Below are 21,160 nucleotides of genomic sequence, written 5' to 3'. Positions count from 1 at the left end.
TGCTGTATATTATTGAGCATGTGCAGAAAATATATAGTAGCTAAAGTCTAAAAATGAACGGCAGTTAAAAAATGCTGTTGTTATAACAACTATAAAGAATACTAACTACCATTATTAGGTAATTAATGCCATATAAGTGAGAAAGTACACTCTATTATACTATTATAGCACTGTAATGCCTACTCTTAATGAAGAAAAAAGAACTCATACAAAGTCTGTCCTGAAATTTAAGAAAATGAACAGGCCCAAAATATTAGATAAATAGCATGGTAAAATATCAAATAATTATTAACAAAGAGTACATTGTTCTTATAGAGTTACGACTGAGATATTTCTAAAAAGAAACATACAAATAATAGAAAGAATCTATTATATAAAATATTTACAATATCTAGAAGTGACCATTACAATAGAAATAGAATAAGTTACGAGACTATTTTAATACCCTCCCAAAATCGTAATAATAGAAAGAATCTATTATATAAGATATTTGCAATATCTAGAAGTGAACATTACAATAGAAATAGAATAAGTTAGAAGATTACTTTCATACCCTTCCATAATGGTCAACTTATCAACGATACCAAGTTGCCCCGTGAATTTCACAAACTTCTCTAGAAGTAACAACTTGGTGAGAATATAAGCAGTATGGTCACCTACAAGAACAAACTGCTAATCCAAGGATCCATCTTCAACTAGCTAACCATAAAACGACGATGAATATCAATGTGCTTAGTGCACTCATTGAAGATTGGATTTTTAGCAAGTTTGAGAACCCGCTAATTGTAACAAAAGTTGGGTGTTGGGCCTACTTGAGGCAATGGATGTCGAAAAGCATCATAAAAAGCCAAACCACCTAACAAACTGATTTGATTGTTCCCCTATTTTCAACTTTTGTTAAGGAAAGAGATACAACCTACTACTTACTAGCCCAAGTAATAGCACCTATGCCTAAATTGAAGACATACTTGAAAGTAGACTTTTTGTCATCAACTGAGCCTCCCCGATCTCAGTCTATGCAACTGATAAGTTGGCAATTGTTGGTCTGTCCATAGAGGAGACCAAAATCACACGCTCCCTTGACATAGTGCAAGATGCACTTCATTGCAAGCCAATGATCTAAAGTAGGACCTATCATTAAGTGAGATATGTAACTTGTTGCAAAGCTAGGATCAAATCTAGTAGCGGTGAGATATATCAAACTGCCCACTAGTTGTTTGAATATAGATTCGTTCTCAACAAGACCGAATCTAGCTGATAACTTAAGACCAAACTCCATAGGTACGGATGCAAGTTTACAATCCTGCATCGTAAATTTGTCCAACAAAGCTTGTGCATACTTAGACTACACGATGAAGATGCCATGTGACTATCGCCAAATCTCAACACCTAAGCAATAATGAAGTCCAAGATTGGTCATGTCAAATCACTGATAGACATTTTGTTTCACTCCCTGAATCAACCATTCAAAACCACTAATGATGATCAAGTCATCAACATATATAACTAGAATGATGACATCACTACCCATAGTCTTGACATACAAATTTGATTCAGAAGGACTCCTATGAAAACCCTAATCAGTACAGGCACTTATCAATTTTCATGTACCATGCCTGAGGAGCCTATTTGAGGCCATAGAATGCTTTTGACTAGTTTGAGTAACTAGTGTTCTTTACCAACAACCTTGAATCCAAGAGATTGTGTCACGTACACTTCTTTTCGTAGCTGACCATTCAAGAGCACACTCTTGATGTCCATTTGATGGACCTTCCAGTCACACTGAGTTGCTATGGCAAGGACTAATCCGATGGTAATCATCTTTGCAGTAGGAGCAAAGGCCTCTACATAGTCAATTCCTTCGCACTAAGAAAAGGAAGCCTTTGGTAACAAGACGAGCCTTGTACTTATCTAAAGTACCATCAACTTTGTATTTGACTTTGTAGACCCATTTGCAACCAATGGGAATCTTTCCTAAAGGAAGATCTGAAAGAAACTCATATTATTTTCCAATTGGCTATGATGCACAGTTTGAATTGCTTCTTCCCACTTGGGTATTCCTTTTGCCTTTGTGTATGTTTGAGGCTCTTACACACTATGAATGTTGACCATGGGAGAAAATTTACCGAGTTAGAAGGTTTGCTCTTCTTTTGAACAATTTTACCCTCGATGAGCTCATCATCATGAACATCACCAATTGTCTTAGCCCACCACTTAGGCCAGAGAGTAGAAGTACTAACATCTGAAGGAGAGGGTGCAAGAAGATCATCATTATCAAATAGAAGGTCGGATGAATCTTGAGCAAAATCAAGTGTTGTAGTGACATTTCTAGGTGGGCCTACTAGAGAAGGGATTGGAGGAGAATCAGTGACAAGAATAGTTAGAGTCTTCTCAACTGAAGCACTCCCATCAGGTGAACCTCATGGGAGACAAGCATCCAAGTCTTGTGCTTGGAGAGATTGGTCCTCTAAATTCATAACTTGAGGAGAGAGTTGAAATGGCCCTCATTCCTCATCAAAGACCACATCACTATTAAAGATGAGACAACTAGTCTCAATATAAACCAAGTGGTAGGCTTTATTATTATCTCTATAGTCAGACAGTATGAGTTTCTAGCTCTTGGCATCTAACTTGATGTGTTGAGTATAAAAAATCTAGACAAATGCAATGGAGCCACAAACTTTGAGATAAAAAACACCGGGCTTATGGCTAGACCAAGCCTCTTCCAAAGTTCGCTTCTTTATAGCTATAATAGGAGAGTAGTTAAGAAGATAGATGGCTGTATGGATAGCTTTACCCCACAACTTCTTTGGAAGATGTGTGTGTTCATGCATAGACCGGGCCATTTCGATGATTGGGTGTTTTGACGCTCAATAACAACATTTTGCTGAGGGGTGTAGGGTGTTGTTAATTGGCGCTTTATGCCATTTTGATCACAAAAATGGGAGAAGGCAAAGGAACAAACTCACCCCCATTGCCATTTCTAAGAGTATTAATATTTTGACCAGACTCCTACCAATGATTTAAACTTCTAAAATATAGCAAACACATCTGAATTTTTATGAAGAAAATATGCCACATTTTATAACTAAAATCATCAACAAAAAGTAAAAATACTTGGACCCAATAACAAAAGGAGTAGCCATATGTCCACAAACATTAGCATGGACCAATTGTAATACCTTAGAAGCTCTCCAAGAGTCTCCATCTAGAAAAGGAATGCAATGTTGCTTCCCAGTCTGACATAGTGCAAATATGAAGAGCAACATCTCCACACTCTAATAGATGTTGAATATATTCATGATAAGTTTCAATGTGTTAGGTTTGAGCATCATATCATATTGATTCTCACCAAAAAGTGTGGTTAGAGAATGCTGAGGAAATTGAAAATCTGCCAAATCACTATAAAGCCAAATTGCTTCACAATCAACAAAAAAAAAGTTTGTATTCAAATTATGGTTTGCTAAAGCTTACTATTCTATGAAATAGCTAATGAAACTAAGGAGAAAATATACATGGCAAAAACCACCAAGTATCAGCTCATCCTACCTAGTCAAAATTTGTATATCCATCAAACCAAATCTATTGTCCTCTAGAAAGTATGCCAAAGGCAACTACCTTTGACATACTACAAAACTCACTTCAGGGCTTTCCAATGAACAAGCTTTAATTTGGACAAAAAACAAGAAAGATAACTACCAAAAAAAAAAGATCTACCCTAATGTTTGTAAGATATATCAAACTGGTACTCAGTTAAAGAAGGACTGGTGCTCAGTATGCTCTGAGATCTCGGCATGGTCTTGGTTGCTCGGCATGGTCTTAGAGGTCAGCATGGTCTTTGGAGCTCGGCATGGTCTTGGTTGCTTGGCATGGTCTTTGGTTGCTCGGCATGATCTGTAGAGCTCGGCCTTGCTTACGAATTTGGTGCCTATTGCAAGCCGTGTAACTAATTTTCTATTATGAGTTAGAGGATGAAAATTTTAGAGATTGAAGAGGGCCTAGAGTACTAACTACGGTTCGAAGCACGAGTTCTAATTCATTCGGACCTAGGAGATATCGCGATTCTACTTTGATATCAATTTTGGGCATTTAATTGGTGTTGTTGACCGACTTGTGGCATTTAATTTATGTATTTGTATTTAATTTGTGTTCTGGGCCGACTTGTGGCTTAGATTGGTATAAGTAGGGGTTGTGGGGAAGTCTTTAGTGATTATTCATCCATCTTGGAGAAGAGGAGGTTGCTGAAGAGCAAGTTTTTCCTGAGTCTTTGGACAGAGCACCGAATGTGAGGTAGTCTACAGCAAATTTGTGATGGAGTTGTGAATGTCTGGACAGAGCGCCGAATGTGAGGCAATTTACACTTGGATCTTGGATGAAGTTGGAGCAGAGCTAGTAGCTGTGGCTTGGAAAACAAGGGGATTGCTTGGTGGGCTTGCGAGCACAAGTTGAGATCTTCCTTGGAGGTTTCTACCAGTGTGTGGATCTGGACTAGCTAGGGTTTGGATTGGATCTTGAGGGATCTTGCTGAACTATTACTTGCTTTGTATTTGGCCGTAACCGGGAAGGCCTTACAGTCCGGCACATTGCATGTAATCAATTATATCTTATGAATATATTATTGTAATTTGGTATCAGATCTTGCATTATTGCTTCTTGCTATTGTGTTTCCGTTGTGTAGTTATTTGTTGGGGGCTAGGACATCTCCTCTAGGAATTCTCCTGCCTTGCACTGCATCACAAATAGCTTCAAGGCAAGAGCATCGAACTCACTGTCCAACTAGCCTTACTACTATCCTTCTTAGAATAATACAAGTAAACAACCATCCATAGCAACTTCTTTGCCAAATAATCTCTTTGTTAGCTCATTGTGCCTCAACTGCACCAAACACTTCTCTAAACAAAAGATATTCACTATAGGTATCACTAGATCTCAAATACAAGTTCGCATACTCGCATTACACAATACCACAATACCACACTCTACCACAAGGATATAATCTTTCCCTTATACCAAGTCCTAAATACAAATTATTAAGTTGGCCTTGAGGCTTTCCCAATTTACAATTACAATATAGGACCATCTTAAGAAATTTCATTTACACGTTACACTATCTTTACATCTTTTCACAACTACACATAATTGTCGACTCACAGTCTTCATAACTCTTCACTCGATGCTCATCTGGATGTGTGTTTGACAATAGCATCTTCATCATGTCTTCTACCTTTGTCCAACTCCACATGAGAAGATTCTATCTCTGTTAGGACATAAAATCCAAACAACAGTAACCACTACACAGAAAGTGTCTAAACACTATCTTCAATAAATCTCGAATGACTCTGCATTGTCTTCATATTTTTGAACGAGCTCTTAACCATAGAATCAGGACACTCTGTAGAACATTATCATAAGTCGGCATAAGCTCAACTTCATTCCTCGATCCTCACAAAACCAAACTGTGTATTTTTGTAACATACACTTTTTCATATTCAAAGAAATACAATTATTATTCATTTTCATAGGAAGACAGTTAAATCAGTTACGTTCATACGAATGAGATTAATGGTTAAAATCAGTTAAACAAAATTTCATTACTAAGAATTGAAAACACCATCAATGAATTTTACTATGAAAATTAAAATCTACATACCATGGAATTCGAGACCGAAATCAAAATCAATCTAGGGATGCTTCTGCAACCACCCAGGTTAGTCCACAAATACCACTATAACAATATCAAATGACGACTACCATCTAATACCGCTATATCAAAATCAAATGACAATTACCATTAAATACCACTATATCAATTAGGGCAACACATACCACTATCAATTAGGGCATCAATTACCATTGGATTATTTAGGGCATCGATTTCATGTATCATTAGGGCTTCAAATACCACTCTCATTTAGGGCATTAATTACCATTGGATCATTTAGGGCATCACATACCACTGTATCATTTAGGGCTTCAAATACCACTGTATCATTTAAGGCTTCAAATACCACTGTATCACTCCTTTCCTTCCGATTTGCTAAACTGTAGCATTAACATAAGATTAGAAAATATGCTCATAATAATTATTCTTATATATGAAAAACTGAAATAACAATCCTATAGATATATTCCATATTCAGTTAGAAGATCAACTGATCTAACTGGTTGCCAATTATATTGACGATAAGAATTGCTTCCATTTAAAGAAATAACTATAACGATGATACAACTCAATTAATCTTACCTTCTACTTGAACATATATCATAAAAATAAAAATACCTGTTTCCAACATACGTTTGAATACATAGCTTATCTTTATTTGATGCACGTCTGACATCTTGTGGAGAGGGGAAACATTATCAATGGCTTAACCACTCAAGCTAGGTCCATAACTTATCCCCACACAATCTCTAACGAGAAAAGCCCTCCCTACCCAAAATAGACATGGAACATCTTGTCATCTACTGAGCATCTTGGTATCTAATCACACCACTCGACAGCAAGAGAAAACATGATCATGCATGAACTATTAAATGATTCCTTTTTAAAATGATAAACATTGTTATGTCAAAATTGATTTTGTTTCATGTTATTGCAGATTCCTTTCTCTCACCTCTTCACCCTTTTCCTTGGCTATACAGCGGAGTAAGTCCCAGGTGTTTGAATCTCAGAGCAATTCAGCTCTGTCCGTTGATTCTAAACTGAATCATGAATAATATATATATTCCAGCTTATCACAATCTGTGATTTAAAGAATGTGTTCTTGAGATTGTAGAAAAATATTATTTGAATTCCAATGGCATATTAAATCATGATTTTACAACATGGTTACTTGGATTTTGCTTTCCATAAACAACTCTAATTTAAAGAAGGTCAATCATATGATGTTAAGTAAAATCATTTGCATCATGTTATAAACTATAGCTTACTGTTGTATAATTAGAATGCAGTAACGACTAATAAGGAAAACATATTACAATACTTGGGTTTCGGTTATCCACATAACTTGATATTATCTGGTAAGAAGATGAAGTCTTGCTGGACGTTTAATCATTCCACCTCACTCTTTACAGGAGAGATTCTTGAATGCTAATCTTCAATACGAACATTGCTCACGATTCTGACAAAACTTAAGTATAACAAAGAAATCATGGCAGGGAAAACAACGCAATGGTTACAATGTAGTATACTGCAGAGATATTTGTTGCTAGGAAACCATGGTCGGGAGTATGAAGAAGTCAAAAATAAGCAAGGAAAAATCAAGTAATAAACAAGGAAGTCAGGCAGTTGATCAAGGAAGTCGAGTGCTTGATAAAAATATATCTATCTCCTCTGCCTCTCTCTCGACTTCAGCAAGGATGAACAATATACGGAAGACTTGTAACAAGAAAGGCGCTGCTATAAACTGGAGAGTTTCGGTAGTGGAGGAAGCCGGAATAAGCAAGGAAAAATGTGATAATAAAACGGAAAGTCGGGAATGTGTTCTCTTGGATCTTTTGTCTCTCCGGACTCATGATATAAAAAAGTTTAAGAGGGACTCTTTGGCTTCCATAACTTAAAGAATATTTGTCAATTAAAAACGCCAAGTGCTCAATTGGTTTCAAACAAGGAAAGAATTTTTTTTAAATGGAAAAAAAGAGTTGGAAGGTTATAATTCAAAAATTATTATGATTTATATTTATATATGTACATATAAATATATTGGTGAGGTGGCATCATTTTATTATAATAAAATAATATGATGTTGTCACTTCATTTTTGTATCTATGTGTACGTACATACATATATATTATAATAAAAAGATGAAAGATCATTTAAAATCCTTTGAGGTACGCATTATATTTTAATAAATTATTTTATGTTTTAAATTATTTATTTAATAGTGCATGTTGTTTCATCGATTGTATTCTGATGTTCAAGTCACTAGGTCCTCAACCATGGTGATTCACGATTCATACCCATTTGCCCAATGATGGTGATGCTCCTGTACCCAATTCTTTTCTGACAATACTTCCACCCTTTCGACATGCCTCCTACAAGGAAATTCTCCGCAGTTAACTCATATTACCATAACAAGTTATTAATCATAAATAATCATAATGGCTAACCGCATTTCCAATTCCATGGATTCGTGATAAATAATCAACTAGCATGTTATCTTCATATGAAATTATAACGACTAACCATCTTACCATTTCACAAGATTATAAAAAATTAAACTGTCAACTGACTTCATGTGAACCTCAACCACTATATGAACATTTTAAATTAGGTCAAAAATTGGGATGTAACACTTTTGCTCTATTAGTCTTCACCAAATAACTAGTATGTTGACATCAATGACAAACATTGTCATGAATGCAACAAACAACCAAAATTCATGTCTCCAGCAATGCTAGGATACTTCCTCATAGGAATACCCAAACATTCATGCTAACAATCTCTCCCTCTGGCATTGATGGCAACTTAGACGAAAAAAATCTAAGTTCCATGAATATTAAATGTCTCTACTACAATTGCTCCCCTATTCATGTTACTTATGAATGTCATCTATATTGTAACCAACATGCATAAGGAAGGTACTACTCTCATACATCACCGTCTTTTCGAATCCTCTTCATGAATCCTTTTGAAATCCCCTTCATTAATCAAATCTCTCCTTCTAGAACATTTTTCCCCCATTGACATCAATAAAGTATTTTTCATGTGTATCTCTTCCCATAAGATATCTGCAAACATTCATATTAAAAGATGTTTTTCATGCATTACTCCTCCCCCATTGACATCAATGGGAAAGGCATTATTACCAAGAGTCCTTCAAGACTCAGCGAAAACATAGATATTACCCCATAGAGGAAGCATCAAGCATCCAGTCCAAATAAAGAATACTGTTTTGTTACCACTGGACTGATGCAATCTCTGCATCAGCTACTCAAAAGTAGGTTGGGGCATAGCCCCGAGCATACCTCTCAAGTACTCAAAAGTATCTTTCGACAAAGGTTTTGTAAATATGTTTGTTATTTGCTCCTTTGTACTTACATATTCCAATATGATCTCCTTCTCTTCAACTTTCTGTCTCAAAAAGTGATACTTAATAGATACATGCTTTGTCTTTGAATGTAAAACGGGATTCTTTGACATGCTCATTGTACTTGTGTTATCACAATGTATGATAACAGGTTCTGTGAACTCAATTCCAATGTCCTTCAACATTTGTTTCATCCAAATGATTTGATTACAACTGTTTAATGATGCTACATACTCTGCTTTTGTTGTGCTCTGTGAAATATAGTCATGTTTCTTGCTTAGCCAAGAAAAATGATCCACAACTTGTACTTTTTTTGTCATCCACACTACATACCCAATCCGCATTAGTGTACACACATAAGTTAAAGTCATTTGATCTATCATACCATAATCCAAAATCATGGTGTACCTTTCAAATATCTGAAAATTCTTTACACTGCAGCATAATGTGACTCTTTAGGATCAGCTTGAAATCTCGCCACAATACCAACTGCATTAGCTATATCAAGTCTAGTGTGTGTTAGATATTGCAATCCTCCAATCATAGAGCTATACTTTTTCTACTCAACAATAGGAGTCTCATCTTTGCTAGACAATTTGTGACCAGTAATCATAGGCGTTCCAACAGGTTAACAACTTTCTAAACCAAATCTTTTCAACATATATTTCAAATACTTAGTTTGTGATATGAAAATACCATCTTTGTTCTGAACAATCTACAATCCTAAGAAATACTTCATCTCACCAATCATACTCATCTCAAATTCTTTCATCTCTAATGCAAATACTTCGCTTGCTTCATCAACACCTCCAAAGATTATGTGATCCACAAACACTGCAACAATTAGTAAGTCATTGTCAATCTCCTTCAAATACAAATTACCATCAGAACTGTCTTTAGCAAATCTAAAATTTGACAAATACTTATCCAATATCACATACCATGCTAGGTGCTTGTTCCAATCCATAAAACGCTTTGTTCAACTTGCAAACCATATCTCCTTGATCAATCAAAGGAAAACCTTTAGGCTGCTCTATGTATACCTCTTCTCCTAGTTAACCATTCAAAAATGTTAATTTGACATCCATCTGATACACTTTGAATTTCTTGTTCCCTGCATATGCCAAAAACATTATAATTGCTTCAATTTTAACAACAGCTGCAAATGTTTCCTCATAATCAATACCTTCTTGCTATGAATAACCTTTACATACCAGTCTCGCTTCGTTTCTCACAACCTCACTTTTTCATTCATCTTATTTTTGAAAACCCACTTAGTTCCAATAACATTCTTATCTTTAGGTCTAGGAACCAATTCCCAAGTGTTATTCCTTTCAGTCTGATCTAGTTCTTCTTTCATAGCTTTAATCCAAAAATCATCTTTACTAGCTACATCAGCACTTTTAGTTTCAATTTGAGAATTCAAATACAGTTTTTCATATACCTTATTCCTTGTCATGACTCCTTTATCTTTGTTTCCAATAATCTGATCAGCAAGGTGATTCTTTATCAAATTCTTGTTAGTGTCTTTGGTTCAACTCTGATTTCTACTCTAGGCTCAAGTCCTACCTTCTTGTGACATATCATTTTCCATGTGTTGGAAAATAAAGATCAAATTCTAGAGATAATCTATCCTTCATATCAGAATGACATAAGGCAATTAAATTCGTTACTTCATTTAGAAAGAAAAACTAACAAAGTTCAATGTACAAGAATATGTAAACAACGGTTAAGAAACAATCCTTTTCCTAGTTACATGAAAAGAAACTAATATAACTTTCGTAATTAACTTCTACCATAATCATTTGATACTATGATGAAGACAATTATATAAATATACATTTCAAGGAATAACATTAAAATAAGATGAGGGAACGTACATAAGAGCAAGAGTCATACAAGTGTCGATAACTGTTAATGTATTGTGCAAGCCTCAGCATCTGGTGAAGAGGATAAGCATTAGCATAGGTTTAACCTCCCAATTGCGGATCTTAACTTATCCCCGCACAATCTCTTACGAGAAAGACACTCCATACCCCGAGGTTAGGTTTGGGGCACCATGGTCCTGCCATCTGAGCATTCCAGTGATAGAGTATCGACTAAGCAACAAACAAGGCAGTGGATATCCTCCATCAACCTCCCATTTGTCAGCTAGCACTCTAACCTCTAGTGATCAGTTACAGCAAGCATGCCTCTAACCTACCTTGGACAAGGATTTAGATGGGCAGTGTTTAAGCCCGATCACCCACCGCTCGACTTAGCAGCCGGAAAATACATTAATTTGAACAATCATGAGCTGACCCGGCATATGCAATTTAAATTATTCATTTATTCTTGAAACTGACATTTTAAGCTATTCTTGCAGAGACACTTATGTTAAGGTTGTAGCTTCTGTTGGATTGATTTTAACATGAGATACCTTGTTGATGGTAGATCGTCTTTAAGATAAATATCATATCTAATATAATATATATTATATATTATATAATAATATATTACATATATGGTTATTTATATTACTGTTATATTAATATATTAACTAGTGATGTTTAAACGTAGAGACATGTCTCTTCATGAGACATGTCTCCTCTCATATTTATAAGCCTTCATTTGCATTTGGAACACAATCAATACAATGGCATTATTAATACATTTGCAATGATCCTAGAAACCAACATGGTATCAGAGCCAAGCTGCAAATGTAGAAAAGAAAATAAAAGTGACAAAGATTAAAAATTTCTGAATAGCTTTAAGAATTTTTGGGGGGGGGAGATAAGTTATATAAGTAGATTCTACCCATCAAGAAGTTGTTCTCCATTTCTTGCATCCAGTATGGAAGGATCGGATTGTAGAGTTGTATCCAAACATTGCAAGGAGTTCACAGCAGACTATTTGTTGAGAGGTATTGTATCGAGTCCAATAGCATATCATCAAACAAACCTATATTCACTGCCACATATGGAAATTGATGGCGTGTTTTTTTCACCATGTTATGTTGATTCATGGCAACATACTCAATATAGAAACCACCAATTGTGTACATTGATCACAATGTTCATAAGATGATCCACACGTATTTTTTAAAAATTAAGATAGTTGAAGAAGGTTCGTATAGCAAGGAGTTGTAACGTCAACAAGAACTATTCCTAACACTAGGCAGAGTAATCCATCTAGAGATGATTATTTATGCATCCTTCAATTATATTATAAATATAGACACCAATATTCGGAAAGAGGAAGAGCACATAATAGATCAATGTAGGTTTCAAACACCGCCAACCTGCTCATCATCCATGACAGTAAATATTTGTGCCGAAGGACAACTCACCAGGAGTCGTAAGGGATCGAATAGGAAGCAAAGTCAAACTTGACCATTAATTCATCCAATGGTAACGTAATCAAAGTTGGCATTAACTTTTACAAGGATGACCGAATTAGAGGTGACAGGAAAATGAGAAGATACAAAGAGATACTACAATAAAACCACATAAGTTGATACATATATATATGGTTACAATACTAGACACTGAAAATTTACATATGAAAATCATGATTTAAACGATATGAAGAAATCAAATAAAAAAATGTTAAGTATTCAAAGCATCGAAGCTTCATCAATATATTTGTTTCGTGTCAATAGTGGTGATACCTTCCTCTATAGAAGTACAAACACGTGTGATTGGCTTATATCGACACACCTATCGGGAACTAATAGCATAGTTATCATCATTGAGCACATTGCCTTATGCAACATCTATTATTTGAGACAAATAATTAAAACAAGTCCTCAATCGGTTCATACACCATCGCTGACAAGAAAAAGATAAGGAAAGGAGGGGGCACCAAATTCATACGCAGTCACCATTTACAGGATATGCCACGATAATATATGATTTATTTATGGCCAAGCGATCAATAGATAGTCAATGTAGGGAGAAGGAACATTGAACGGGGCTGATTTCTATTCTTTAGAGTAGAAGAGACATTAGAGCTTAGTCAGTCAGTGAATGACACAAAACACCCAAAAAGCATAAATAAACAAAGGAATTGGTTTGCTGACGTGGACTGCCACGCGGAGATATAAGGAAAATAAAATATGGTGGTTAAAAATAGCACGCATCATAGAACCAGCGACATTGTTGGGTTCAATTTGAAATATTTACACTAAGCAACTCTAATGCAAACAATATAAAGAGGATATAAGCCATCAAATTTGGCAAAATGGAATTAAAAGATATCTTACCTCCTCCTACATGTACTATCTGACGTGGATGTATAGATTACCACGTATGAAAGGGAATACAAACAAAGCATTGGAAAAGATGTGGTACCCGCCACCCTAGGAAGTCTTGTAGAGATCTCCTAGAGTAAATAGGTGCAAACCCACCATATGATTATACAACGATCATTTTAATATAAGTATTTTGCAAATAAAAATATCTTCATGTAGATACCTCCCAACACGAAATGTATGGATGTTTTGTACTAAACTTAAAATTCGGCTACCACCACCATATGCTATTATAATATGTTAAAATTTAGAATAGTGATGTCATCGGTGGACTTCAAGATATGATTTTTATTGAATGTATGGAGGGAAGAGAATGTAAATATTACGTTGCATTAGCCATCGAATAGCCCAACACCGTTAATAGAATTGCAGTATCCTCTCAAAAAAAATCCACAAACACCATGTCACATGTGTTAGAGACTCATTGCCAACTCAAGGGGTAGGTACATGTCAAGGGTACTAGGGGACCCACTTACATGGTAAGATATATTACAATCTATACATATTCAATTGGTTTTTTTAATGGTTGTATTAAGTATTATGTTATTTTATTTCTATTATTAAAAATATCTTATGAAGAATTATCTATTATCTCTCTCTTATTTTTTCCATATATCTACCATAAGAACTATGTGCCTTGATCTTTTCTTCTAAGAATGTTATTGTAAGAAGGAGATTTAAGTACCCTCTGTGCAACCTCTGGAAACTCTCTTCTATTTATCATGATCTGGTGAAATCTATTCCCACATTTTGTCTGATGAAATATATGAAGTGCATTCTCGACTTAAATCACGGAGTGTTTCCAGAACAAACAATGCCTTAACGGTACTTGAAATGCACTCTAAGGCAAATCTACATTATTAAAGATGAAATAATTCACTGTAATGACCAAAACTATTACAATGTAGCAGTCAATTTGAATGAATCTAAAGACTTCAAGAAATGCTTGTCCGTTTGGAAATGACACATCGAAGTTTGGCTAGGTAATATGATAAATTGAATATACCATTGTCAACATTCTAAATGCACGTGGAGAATCTATATTAAAAGATTGATTGATATTATTGCTTCTTAGGAAATAAATATAGATTGACAACTATCATTTTTGGTTGAGAAAATACAAATTCAATGACACATGTAAGCTTGAAGTAATTTATTGATGTTAGTTGAAGAGTTACAATATCAAATACCTACATGACCAAAGGATGATTACAAGCAACTATTACAATATCTATCTAATTGATGATTAATCAAAGAAGATTATCATTAATCAAATGGAAATTTCTATTGTTCGATTGATTGGCAATTTGGAAAGTTATGTGACTAACCTATAAGGCAAAGAAGAAAATTTGAACATACATTGTTCTTGGAAACAACCTATCATTACAATCTGCAAGATTTAAAGAAGATAATCAATACTTTGTACCAAGTTTATTATTGGCAATCTTCCTATGATAAGATTCTAGTACAAGAGTTTGAGGATGTCAAGTTAAATTTCTTCATTGGTACAAATGATAACATGACAATGATTCCTTACTAAGATTAATACTTAGAAAGAAGAAGTTGGAGATAGAGATTGATATCATTCATGGTGATTGTCTCTCATTAGACATATTGATTGAAAATCATATAAAAATGAAGTGTGTGGGAATTTTACATTGTGGGGGGATGAATAATTACCCAATGTTTCATTCCCATATGGACCTTCATTGGAGAAATCAATTTCATGGATGCCCATGTGCAGATAAGAATTCTTATTTTTTACATCTATCTACTCATTATAGTCTCTCTCTTAATTTTATTTCTATATGAACTATTTATCCTTGATCTTTTCCCTTGTATCTGAATTTGATCTTCTAGGAAAAGAAGAATGACACATTAGGCAGCTTATGAGAGTAGCTTAAAATAAGTTATGATCAAGCTGGATAAAGTAAGGCTCTTGAAGCAGATATCTTCGATGATTAAGATTATGAGAATCCTTCTACATTGAGAGGGAGTATGACACTTCTTCGAAGGCAATGCAGGAGCTTAGAAGAGGGAGTCTAGAAATACATGTGTGTGACTACATGATTTTAGTGGACCTACTCTTGAGTGCATCATGAGGAAGTATTGACTTATCATTAGAAAATTAGAAGATTAGTATCAAACTCAAAGTGAGTGTGACAAGAATCCTTGAGGGAAGACAGCCTCTAAAGGAGTAACTACTAAACCTAATTTCCTAGGATCATTGTTCAAAGGGAGAATTTTTGAGGTGCAATCTTTTGGGAATGATATCTTCTCTTTGAGAAGTTCTAAGTGAAACTCTTTGTGATGCATTCTTCTCTATGAGAGAAAATTAAGGTGAAAACCATTGTACCACCCTCTGACTGGGTTCATGGTGGTTACTATTTCACATATGATATGTAATGAAAGGTGACGATCTTTCATTGACATATATAAACAGAAGGTAACCATAATAAGATGACGATCTTATAAATGGTAGACCTGTTATCATGATAGACTTCATTAAATTGTTGTCCCAAAGTGCTAGAAATCATTATAACAGAAAGACAGAAGGTAACCATTGTAAGCTGGCAATCCTATACATGGTAGACCTATTATCATAGTTCTTTGGGCCAAATTTTGCCGGACACCATGATAACCAACTTTTCATGGTTCTTTGGGCCGGATCTTGCTGGACACCATGACATAGTTACTACTATAGACCACACCTAAGGTGTTGTTTTATGGTTATGAAAATTGCTTCAATCGTGTGTTACGATAGATTGCATTGTTTCCAACTCTAACAATTCCACCATCGTAATTGTTGAATTCAATGAATTTTATCATATCTCCGGTGATATGATAAGAACAACCACTATCAATAGTCCAACCAAATTTTTCTTTTCAACTTGGGATACTAATGCACTTTCTTCTCTAACTTCTTCTTCCTTGATAGCAACAAATCCTATATCATCACTTTCACTCAAGAAAGTTTCCACACAAGCATCTGATTCCTCATCATTAGCAAATGGACATTTCCTTGGCTTATAAGGCTTCTTCTTAAACTTTCTTACTCTTTTAGGGCACTCAGAAAAATAGTGACCATATTCATCACATGTCCAACATTTAAAAAAATTTGTACCTTCAGGTTCTCTCTTGATAAGGAAAGTCCTTCCTCAATGAACTTGTCTTCTTCTATTTTTCCTCGGCTACAACTAGCACAATCTCCACTTGTACGTGCACTTCTTGTCAATGTAGGTAAAACACTTAATGCACTGAAAGCAATCTCAATTCTAGGCAATTCTCCAGTTTGTCTCATCCACACCTTAGTTGATTCCAATCTCCCACAAAGATTTTCTCTTATGAAATTAGGCATACAAGGAATAATTTGTTCAATCATCTATTTTGTCTGTTTGTATGTGTTGTGAGGTTGTCACACCATCGCCCCAAAACATTGGGGACCCCCCCTTTTTCTAATCACCTTGGCAAAAAAAAATTAGGTTGTCAAAAAAAATTTTAATTCAATTTTTTTGAAAACTTTAAGTCTTGGACACCTTCAGGCCAAAAGGGAGAGCGCTAGGTTTATTTTCACCCAGTTTCAACTTGATTTTCTAGAACCACCAATTTCATCCTTAAGCCGGACAAATTTCAAAGAGCAACACTTGGCAGGATAAAATTGTAGATTTTGTACTTAAACGATTTGTTTGAAAATTTGGATATAATTGTGTAAATTTGGATAATTTTCAAAAATGAAATTTTGTCAGATTTGAGTTTTTTTGGAAAATCTTCAATTTCTTTGGTGAGAAAAAAAATTCTTTTGTGAAGATGAAATTAAATTGCAAAATCGATTTTAAACTCTAAAAATGATTTTATTTTCGTCAAAAAATTTAAATTGCTTGGCAAAATCGATTGGAGTTGAATTGCAAAAAATTGAATTTAAATGGATTAAAATTGCTTTGAAAATGTTTAAGCCTTTAATGAAATTGGTAATTTAATATTGAAAAAATGGCTTTTGGCTAGCCAAAATCCAATTTTAATGACATTAATTGCTAAATCATCATTAAATGGAAACATTTAGCATCTCCAAGGCATTATTTCCTTTCTTTTTGCAATTTTGTTCTGATTGGCAATTTAGAAAAGTAAATTTCATCTTGGCAAAGTTAATTTTAGGCTAAGCATTTAATCAAGGGGCCAATTTTGTGTTCTAATTAATTTATTTTTGCTCCCAGGGGTCCCAGTCGACCAGCTAGGAAGGGAAAGGCAAGTGTGGTATAAGAGGAAACTCTTCACCCTTATTTCTTCATTCCTCACTCCTCTTTGGTGCTTGGGCGATTTTTGCTAAGGGCAGATTTTCTCATCTTTGAGCGATTTTTTTCTAAGGCAGATTGGCATCCTTTTGGGCAATTTTTTTCAGCTAGGGCAGATTGGCATTGTGTTAGCAACTTTTTAAAAAATAGTTTGAAGCTGCTCCCCTATGTTTGGCGATTTTTAGAAGGCAGATCTGCACTTTTTCTTGGCAATTTTCAGTATCCAAAGCTAGCAAGATCCATCATATTTAAGCACCCCTCATTTTGGCGATTTTCCTAGGGCAAAATTCTCATGCATGGCGGCTTCTCTAGGGCAGATCTGGAACTTCTCTTTGCTAGGCAATTTTTGCAAATTCTGATTTTTGCTAAGGAGCTGGGATTTTTGCCCTAATTTGGGCGCGATTTTATTTGGAGGAGGTTATTGTGATCAAAGGTCTGATTTTTTGGGCAAATGGTGGACAATTCCGAGAGCATTAAATTCTGATCTTTTCTAGCTAGAGCCTCAAGATTTGCAAGGGAATTGAAATTCTTAAGGTCTGATCCTAAATTCCAAAAGAAGACCCAACTATTGGTAAAGGTAATTTCAAATCATTTAGAGTTGAAAGGGGTCCTAAGCTGATTTCTCTCTTTTGTTCTTGTCTAGATATTGTCTCCCTTGGTTCTTCTTCCATTCATCATCCACCACTTCATCATCCCATCATAGGTTGAAGTTTGGAGATCGATAAGTGTAGAATCCATTATAGGACATTTGAAGAGGCAGAAATAAGCTAGACCACCCTAAGTATTGGAGAGGGAGATATAAGTGTAGTCCATCCTAAGGGAAAGGCGAGGCAGAAATAAGTGGTAGTCTCATCCCTAGGAAGAAGATTCGAGATTGATAAGTGTAGTGATAGGGCAATTGGCGAGGCAAAAATAAGTGTAGAATCCATCGATAGAAAGAAGGTTGGAGATCGATAAGGGTAGTCCATATCACTTAGAACGAAGGGGCAGAAATAAGTGTTTAGGATGGTAGATGTTAGTGCAAGCAAGAACCCTAAGGGAACAAACACTAAGAAAGACAAAGAGGATATGATGCCCAAAACAACTTTCTTCTCAAAAATGAGGCAGATAATCGATACCAATGTCAATACAGTAAATATGTTACAAATAAAGGAAGGACAATCCCCCTTGGCAAAGAAGATATACAGGAGCGGAATTGTACACGCAGCAGCTTTTCCTCCCACATTGCCTTGTTTAGAATTGGTTATGAGGGTGGTAATGATCCTGAGGACAAGCGATCGAAGAAGCATTTAACATTCCCCAATACAAGAGCATGACAGTGGTAATGATGGATCAGGCAACCAAATCATTTCAGGATAACCAAAAAGCTTATTTCACACATCTATAACAAGATTGGCTATACGAGGGAAAGAAAGGCATAACTAGGTAATCAAAGTTTACAGTGGCGGACTTCAAACCAAAATATGGAGATCTCATTGTGCTTCTCAGCCGAATCATGGGCCTAGCTCAAGGTATGCAATTTGAAAACTAAATGTACTTCTTCACTGATGGAATTGAAAAAGGAAAAAGAAGATTTGATTGGGCTAGGATCATAAGCAAGAATCTAGAGTTGCAACTTAGAACCGTGCAAAACCAAACACAATTCTACATGGGATCCTATTTGTTTCACCTAATTGCTAGATTGTATAAGAGTTCGGGACTTAGGGCCTTAGGAGAAGTTGGCAATGGGCCGGGGCAATATTTGGTGCATGAATGTTATCCTCAACTTCATTTGCACAACAACAAAGATTACAAGATGTTTTGTGACGCCTTTGCCATGAAGACAATAAAGGTATTACAAGGGACACCTACTAAGAGACTCTCATTGGAAGCAAAAGCAAAGATAAAGAAGTTTGGGAGTTGGTTCATCCAATTTCTACAATTCACATACATTAGAGTAACAGGAAGCACAGTTTGTCCCAAGAGGCTTCCAAGGTACCCACCCGACAAGATAATTTTGATGGAATTGGCTAGGCAACTTGAGCACTCTGATAGAATAATGAGACTTGAGGTAAGACAGGGATTACCTTCTCATTTGGAATTGGCAATGATAGGTGCCACAATCGGGTCGCCTTTGCAGCTGCGGAGAAGGAATTGGAATGGTATCATCTAGGATGGTATAGAGCAAGGCAAGGATTCAATCCTAATGGTGTGCCACTTTAGAGGACTTTCGAGCCAATGCTAAGGATGACTTTCATGTGAGAAAGCTAGCTTTCTCAAGATTGTCGGTGAACATGATGAGAGATATCAAATGGAAAGGCCTTGATATTCGCGATCAATTGGAAGATGATGGAAAGGTATTGAGAGAAGATTATGATACAATAGAAGGAACGGAGTTGAATCCAGTAGATTGGGATGATCATCAAGATCCTTCCTTGGAGGCAGTCACAAGGGCAACTGATTTGCATACCGAGTCGTGGTATAATGAAAGATTAAGGAAGCTACAAAGTCATAAGATTCCCCTTACTTATGAGAAGATGAAGTGATGCAGGAGCATCCAGAGGTATAAGGGCAATCTTGTGTCACCCAAAAAAATATACTTAGACTTAGTTTCTGTTTCATGTGTTTTCATTTTTGGATACCCATTTAGGTCAAATAAAGGTTCCAACTCTCACAGTTCCACTATTAGTGTTCGTGTAAATCCCGAAAAAATAGGAGTATGTAATTGAGCCATCATTTTGGTGAACTAGGAGGTGTAAATTGGCTAGATGAATGTAATTGTAATTTAGAGCATCCCAGAAAAAGAATCAAGTCAAAAGGCCCCATGGTTTGAAAGTTATTGCAATTTTTCGAATTTTGGAGACCTCCTAAGAATGCTTCAAAGTCAGGTTAGGGGCATTAAATGACCTCGAAAAGGGCCAAAAAATGGGGGACGAGCGAAGCTGGTCCATAGGGCTATAGAGCGCTTCGATAGCTTTCCAGAAATGTAAACGGTTCGTCAATTGGAGCTACGGTTCAAAAGTTATGCCTCCCGGAAGTTCGGTTACCGTTTCTGGAATCTTCTAGATTTGTGCCGACTTCTAATGCAGGTTTTGGAGCCTTCTATTTGGTCGGTGGATGCCTACTAGCACTTTCTAGAATATATTCCTAGTCCTTAACCCTCCGAGGTCTATTTAAGAAGATTCCTGGCATTGTAAAAGGCAGTTCGGAGTGGAGTTTGAGAGGAGGTACTGAAAGGAGAAATTATCTCCACATTTATGCTATTGTAAGCCCTTAGGGCATGTTTTGAAGTTTATTTTCTCTGTACTGAATGTAGTAGCTTATTTTCAGTTAATACAATTTCCCTTTTCTGTTGTGTCCATTCTGTTCTTGGGTTGTGTCCCCATCATGAAGCCAAAGGAGGGTCCAACAGAAGGGTGAAGGAAGTAGCCGGCAACAGGAAACCAAAAGAAGCAAGAAAAAAAGTTTGGAGGTTGAAAAAAGCAAAGACAATCTGGAACCTCCTACAAAGAGACAGCACACGGCACCATCAAGGGAAAGCATAATTGAGGCTAGAAGCCAAGAGGTCAATT

At 35.8% G+C, this 21,160-nt stretch overlaps 1 protein-coding gene across 4 annotated transcripts in view; it reads right to left on the bottom strand.

Annotated features, from left to right (window-relative positions):
* The window catches only part of LOC149545080 (sodium/hydrogen exchanger 5-like), a 155,560-nt gene that overhangs the window by 118,169 nt on the left and 16,231 nt on the right, over positions 1–21,160 (bottom strand). The gene's annotated exons all lie outside the window — the stretch shown is intronic.

Source organism: Cupressus sempervirens, chromosome 8 (assembly GCF_028749045.1).
Source record: "Cupressus sempervirens isolate cs-2001-9-10 chromosome 8, ASM2874904v1, whole genome shotgun sequence".
Taxonomy (NCBI): domain Eukaryota; kingdom Viridiplantae; phylum Streptophyta; class Pinopsida; order Cupressales; family Cupressaceae; genus Cupressus; species Cupressus sempervirens.
The sequence above is the reverse complement of the archived record's forward strand: the minus strand, read 5'-3'. Positions and strand labels throughout refer to the sequence as shown.